The sequence below is a fragment of the Sinocyclocheilus anshuiensis genome, unplaced genomic scaffold (assembly GCF_001515605.1).
Source record: "Sinocyclocheilus anshuiensis isolate Anshui unplaced genomic scaffold, SAMN03320099.WGS_v1.1 scaffold1764, whole genome shotgun sequence".
Taxonomy (NCBI): Eukaryota; Metazoa; Chordata; class Actinopteri; order Cypriniformes; family Cyprinidae; genus Sinocyclocheilus; species Sinocyclocheilus anshuiensis.
The window spans coordinates 210,018-217,793 of record NW_015557159.1 but is presented as its reverse complement, the minus strand read 5'-3'; positions in this window follow the sequence as shown (position 1 = coordinate 217,793).

The following is a 7,776-nucleotide window of genomic DNA, read 5'->3' as shown; positions in this document are numbered from 1 at the left end:
GAGGCTCTTACATTCACAATGCTCATTTTGGCCTCAGTGGTGAAGTGTGCAGAAAATTCTGCTGGACTAAAATTTAGTCTTTGGTGAACAGTCTTCAAGAGTGCAAATCAGATTTTAAGTTTTAAGTACCTTTCAGGCTCGCGTGAGGTTTCCACAAGCAACAAAGTCTACTTGAACAAACACTTCACTAAAGTTTAGAAAATAATATACATACAGACCGTTACAGTTTGAAGTGAGGTACGTTCACGGTACTCCGGTTCTGTCTTATCGTTATTCATTTTAATTTCAAAGATTTTTTTTATTATCATCTGTGTCTTTTTTCGAATTATGATGGACCCCTCTGTAGGTTGTTGTGTATGAAGTGTCCTCAGTGCAGAGTTAAATAAGATGGCCTTGTAGGACATACAGGAAATATTTGATATTTTGCCAACAATATGTAGTATACAATGTCAGATTTATTAGAAATAAACAAACTACAGCAGAGGTGAAATGCAGAAAAGAGAAATAATAATATACAAAACATACAAAAAAAAAAGAAAAATACAAAAACATCTTAAGATATCAGAATTCACATTTTTAGGTTTTACAGATGCATGATGATATAGTTGAAATATATTGTGAAAAATGCATAAAGTTATTTAATAAGATTTCTCAGATCACCTGTTTCCTGTATCTCTGTCAGCAGCTCCCATTACAAATTTTCTTGTAACTTCCCGTTTTAGTTTTTTTCTGATGCTCCTGAAATCACAGTACAATTTATCAATACTTGTTTGCAATGAAAGTTCAAAACATGTTTGAAATAGTTTCAGCCCATTAGTTCATGTAAGTGACGTCACCGATTGACCACACAGTGCAGAATTTTAGGTTAAATTAATTAGCTTATAGTTACTTTCATTTATCTATTGACAAAGTACCAACAAAACATTTACAAACTATCAAAATCACTCATCTACACATAAAATGTGATTAAAAGCTCAAACTTTCATTAATAAGAGCTCAAATCTATAGTTAGCTTACCTCTAACGCCCCATTCACACGGGGCATCAGTAATGCTTGACAGAGGGCGTTTCTGAAGCTTGGTGCTGATGACTATGAGGTGTGCTTTAAGCATTTACTTTGCTAACTAAGCAATCAGTCGTGTCGATCGTCGCGTACCTTGCCGTGAGCAGAAGCCGTGACCAATGACGTGTGATAAGAAGCGCAACACTTTCGTCGCCCCCCTTCTCGTGTGAGAAGCTGCCTCAGAAGATACGTGAGAAGCTACATGACGTCTGCGCTGTGTCATCTGCAGTACCTTTTGCCAGTTCTGTGTGTGATTTTGTCAAATGTGTTAAGTGCTATAGATGTTAACATTATGCGCTCTCGACATTGTCATTAAGATCACACTATAGAAACCGCCTAAAATTAGAAATTTACTAAAAACAAGTAAATGAGCAGAAGCCGTGACCAATGACGTGTGATAAGAAGCGCAACACTTTCGTCGCCCCCCTTCTCGTGTGAGAAGCTGCCTCAGAAGATACGTGAGAAGCTACATGACGTCTGCGAAACAATATTTGTAATTTTTTATTTTGGAGTTGTAATATTTAGTTTTATAGTTTAATATATAGAATAAAAAGTGTTTTTACGCTCTTTAATTTGTACTGAGATAATTCGGCAGTAGTGGCATATGAATCAATGAAATTTTCCTCTTTAATATTTGCAGCAAGAACAATGAATATTTGAATGCATGTTAAAAAAATCTGAACAATTTAATACAAACGAATGTCTCATGAAATCGATCAATCAGAGTTTCAAAAAACGTGGCACTAATGCCGCTGTAGGCTATTTGTACTGAATGCAAACACAATTTTGGCACAGCGGCCAAAAAAACAAGCAAACAACAACAAAAAAGTAAAAAAAATAAATAAATAATAGTGAGGGGATATTTGAATTATTTGTTAATAAACTAGTGTTTTCTGAGTCCGTGTCACAAAGATGAAGCTGCTGATCCTGAATCGCCATCTCCTTAACTGGACGCGCATTTAGAGAGAAATTACATAATGAAAGAGTTTTTGTTTTCGATTTTAATTTTTTTTGTTTTAAAGTAGTAATTTAAAGCATTTTATAGATATGTTTATCATGTCTATGAGGCAAGTATTCGCTGAGTTTCGGTTCATTTTTGTGAAGCCCTCCTGCTCAAGTCAGAGCAAAAATGCGCATCCTGTTGGTTTTCCTGTTTGTTTGTTTTTACAAAATTGGTTTTTGTATGAAATGAGTTTAAGAGTTTTGTCCCCAAGAAAATAACATCGAAAAATGGCTTAATGCATTAACACAGTTAAATCCAAAGACCAAATTCTAAATTAAAGATGCATTCATAATGTAAGCAATGGACCATGAGTAAACACTTCAATCATGTTTTACTAATTAATTTAGTAGTTTAGAAATTATTTTTGAGAAAGTGTTTTTGCAGAACTGAGTCTGAAAGACAACTGCCTAAGCAAGGTTGAGAAAGTGTTTTGTCAGAAGACCAAGAAATTTATTTTTGTACCATATACTACTGTAATGAAATTTGGCCAATGTATTTATGTATGCAATCAGCACTCTACTGTATTATGTTACATACCTATTTGATATTTAGTTATTTTGTTTTTGAACTTTACTTCTCTTGTAAGATCATCTACTTCATCTACTGTAAGATCACTTAATGTAATGAAAATTGATGTTTCATAAAGCTTATTGGTGTATTTTATTCTTTCTGCATTTTTCATTTGTGTTGTATACTAAGACATTGAGCTGCCAAATAATTCCTGAATCCCAATAAGAGGTTTTTGTTACAGTGTTCTGAATTGATCTCACTAGTGTTCACTGGGCAGGGAAGTTGTCTGTGTATTTGTACTGTAGGTTTTGCCATCTGAGGCCAAAGTTTGATATTGATAGAAGTAAGGGTTTTTGACTGGAGTATTTGATTTTGACATGGAAATTTGTACAAGTTTGTTTGTCACGAGAATGTCTTTATAGTTGTGACAAAGTGGTGAATTGTTTCATGAATTGTGTGTTAGTAATCGAGAAAAACTAAGACAGCATTTAGGAACATTTTAACGATTGGAAAATCTTTGGGATAAGCAATTTACACTGATTATATAAAACTATACTGTCAGTACATCATAGTTAAATTAAATTGTTATATACATTTATTTCTGTTCAAAAGTGTGGAAATTAATTTTTCAAAATAAACTTCAAATAGGCCTATTCCTTATCCTGTGGCTCTCTCTAGTGGACAACATTAATATCACAGCTTTTAGCCTCAGGTTATGTTATCACATAGGCTTTGATAATAAAATAAACAGCATAAATAATTTTTTTTTTTTCTTTGAGCACTCATTATAATTCACTTTTCAAGCAATATCACCTAAAAATCAATTGAAAATCATGTAAGCCTATTCAGTGACTAACATGGAGCGTCCAAATATATTCACAGTTACAGTTTAAATAAAAATAATACAATATAATAATATAGGCTAATGTTAATCGGAGCACATATGAACTTACTGGTAATAGTTAATACAACACGTCTCTAAAGAAAAAAATAACTCACTATACAGTAGACCTCATTTCTGAAAACTAGATAATTGTATGATCAGCAGATGTCTATTATTTCAGAGTTCAGGTTTTGTTTTTTGTTTTTTCATGTCATACAGCTGCTTATTACAAGAGCAGTTTGTTGTAGGCTACTCTACATGTTCATATTAAGAGCCTATATATTGATAAATGATTAATAAATGTTTATACATAGGCCTATTTGAAAATATTTTGAAACTGGTATACCCAGTTTGACACATTTACATTTTCAAATGTTATGTCTATGCTTGGAAATTATGTTTAAAGTTTTCAAGTCCATTATTTGTAGCATGCAAGCCACTCAATAATCGCAGTTTTGTGCTTTGTTAATACAAAGTCTCAGCCTTCTGTCAATTTTGTGATAAAGTCAAAAGAATGACGGATGCCACAGACTTTTTTTTTTTGGAGTAGGCATATATGGGGAATTTTCACATTAACTTCACGCGTGCTTCATAACATGATTTTATTATCTTAATTTTGACTTTATTCTTAGAATATTATGACGTTAATCTTATTTATTTAGTTATTTCTCAACGTGGCACAAAAATGCTGCAGTATACAGGGCTCTACCCTTACTTTTCTTTTTAGGAGCACTTGTGCTCCTAACTTAAAAAATTTAGGAGCACGTTCAAAATTTTAGGAGCACCTTCTAATCAGTGATCCAAAATTTTATTTAAACAAATTAGCCTTCCCATTACGAGGTGATATTTGACTCCTTAAAGTGATTTACAGTGGAATTTTGTTTTTACCTTTGTAATGGCATTTTTCTAACTTTATTAAAAGTGTCAGCTTTTGTCAAATTCTTTAAAAATTATATTTGATAAGATTTTAAAAAATTGTAATTAAAACGACAGAATAAGAACAAGTTGAATAAGAAACATAAGTTACCAATCAAATGAAATCAGTATTAACAAAATGTATTTGTAGAGGTGGCACAGAAGAACACAACAGTGGCTTGGTGTACTTTCAGACATTTAATGAGGTTCAGAGGTGGCATGAGTGCAATTAAATCCATAAATTCACGATGAGATTAATGTTTTAAATATAAAATTTTGAATATAGAAATATTAAAATATTAAAAGATTTAAATAACTGAAAAGATACTTTAAAAATTAAACTAAAACTGCCAGCAGGTGGCGGCAAGTCACTGATTTTATCACTGAATTATTCATTAAATTGATTCATTCAAACAGCTGATTCATTCAGGAATGAAGCAAGTGACTGTCTTAATGAATGGGGAATCACTGACTCACTAGATTAATTTAAAAACGCCCGTTCATTCATAAACGAAACACCGCTGTGTTTGAATGGAGATGCGCAAATGCGACTGAAATGGTCGCACTGTAGAGCCCTGGTATAGGCTACTGAATGCAAACACAATTTTGGCACAGCGGCCCAAAAAACAAACAAAAATAAATAAATAAATAAATAAAGTAAAAAATAGTGAGGGGATATTTGTATTATTTGTTAATAAACCAATGTTTTCTGAGTCAATGTTGCAAAAATTAATTTGACCAACCTGACTTGCCATCTCCTCATTGGACGTGCCTTTAGAGGGAAATTCATCTTTAGGGATTACATAATGAAAAAGGTTTTGTTTTTGATTTGAATTATTTCAAATAATTTTTTTATGTTATTAAAAAAAATGCAAGTGATCGCGCTGGCGCCTGTCCTGCAAAGCGCGCTTTAGCTTCCACTCTCCACACAAACGTTTGGATATGCGCCTAACAGCGCTCATTTATCTAGGTTAAGTGTTTAAATTAATACTGTGAAATGCATGAAGTGTTTTATGCCTGTTTATTTTAGGCAAGTCATGTTGGTTTGAGAAGGCTAAATTGATCAAACATAATGCTCAACTCACTGTCTGCCGCTTGGTCGTTCCTTTCAAAAACAAAAACTTGAATTTAACAAACATAAAATGTTCCAAACATATTTCTAAATTAACTTTATAAAAAAACAAAAAAAAAAATGACCACTTTGCCATTAAAAACCAAAACTGAACTATTTTAATAGCTGTGTAATGGGGAAGATGCACATTACTAAGCACTGAAATATAAAACAAATAGAAAAGGAAAAAGCATTTTTTTTAATAAAAATTAAACACTGCGTTGTCAGAGTTGTTATGCGGCTTTATCAGACTTAAAGACACTTAACATTTATGAAAATCAAGCTCAAATGGAGTTAACAAGGTTTTTGACCAGCGAATGACGGATATCTGTCAGACGGCTGGCGAGCGTATACACGTTATGCCGAGTTCACACTGCACGATATTAGCCCGATTTTTCACTCGCCGACAGGTTTTGTGAAATCGCCGACAAATGCCCGACATCGGAGGCAAATCGGTGCTCGTTCACGCGAGTGACAATCACGCAGTATATATATATATAACGACAGGATATACTATTCTATAATATAAGATATAATATCATATATCATATGAGGCATGAATATAATTTAACATATATGTAAACATAATTAAACACGCAACACGAGCTTTATGTTATGCATTTTAAAAATATATTTTCAATATATTTAACAGTGTTTCACATATATGGAAATATATTACCTTTCTGAATGGGAAAACATTGGGATTTTACTCAAAAATATTTGAAATGGATTTTAAATGTGGGTCAAGATCGGCCATACTTACGTGGCCCACATACCTATATTTGACATCTGGGCCAAATACTCTTAAACCCGGTACCATCTCTGCCAATCCCAGGCCATGTTTGGCCCACATGCTGTATGCCAGTGCCAGATGCATGCCAGCTGTGCCAGATGCATGCCAAATCTGGGCCAAATTTGTTTGCTGACTGGGGATCATTTCCCTCCAGTTTTCACCATTGGAAAACGAGATCCCTGCAGAGGAATCATTTATCCATTAATGTTATCAAGCAGAATTTAAATGGTTGTGATTTCTTTGTGATTATTGTATCACATGCCTAATCTTTCTTTCTCATTTGACAACAGTACTGTGATGATATTGTATCAGATCATAATACCATGCAGATTTACCATGATAATACATATACAATGAATTCGTTCCATATCCCTGGTTGAAATCATGAAATATGGGTGTAATATCTCTGTCTCCAAACTCTTCTGAAAGGTTCACTAGTGCCTGTTTGACAGCCTTGTATCCTGTCAATATTACCACTTTTTTGGGGCTAAAGTGCACTGTGAAAACCGACCAATATTGTTTTGACAGCTGTAAGACAAAAGATCATGAAAGTTTAAAAGCCATACAACTCTGATTTTTTTTTCACTATATGACTGCTTTATTTATATCTGTCTTGCTTGTTGTATGGTACATTTAGTTCTAAAGTTTCCTATTAATGTTAGTCAACAAAATAGATAGACACGACGTGGCAAGATTATGTTGCAGCGCAGCACAGTCCACACCATATAAGAACAATAATGTCCATAAAAGTGTTACGATGATCGACTGTCATAATGAGACTTAAACGCAAAGCTCTCTCTTCACTTTTTTTCTATCCAGTGACTATTAGTATTTTCAGTATTGTTATTCAGGTATAAATAATTGACAATAATGTTGTCATGTCATTACTTTTTTCAGGGCTGGCGCCAAAGAAAATACTATTATAATCTATATAAAGTGATAGAGTTGAGCACTTGTTCACATCTGTTCTGCTTGAGGTTGTGGAGAGCTCTCTAACTATGGCTTTAGTGGAGACGCTTCTCATGCATGTGTCCTCCAGGACCCAAACCACTGCCACTGCTGGGGAACCTGCATCCGCTGGACATCAGACAACCTCACGTGAGCCTCTTGGAAGTTAGTTTAGCTTTTGCTTTTCAAATGACTTCAATCTTTCGGTCATTCTGTGGTGTTTCTGTGCTTGTTTTTGAACATGAAATGTTTATTTAATGCAGTTAAACTTGATTAAACAGAACAATGTTAAATGCTTTTTCTTGTCTTCTCTGTTGAACATGTTTCACTTGGATTTGCAAAGGGCACAAACTTTCTCACCGATTTAAATGATGATATTAAAAAAGCAAAATGGAAGATTTTGCATTAACTTTTAAAATCCAAAATTTGAAAAGTTATTTTAATGAAGTTCTTTCTCATTTTAATTCTAAACACCCAAAAGTCCACTCTTGAACTTCAGTGAATGTTTTGATCCCACAAGCCAACTTGTTTTGACTTCAGCCGACTATATA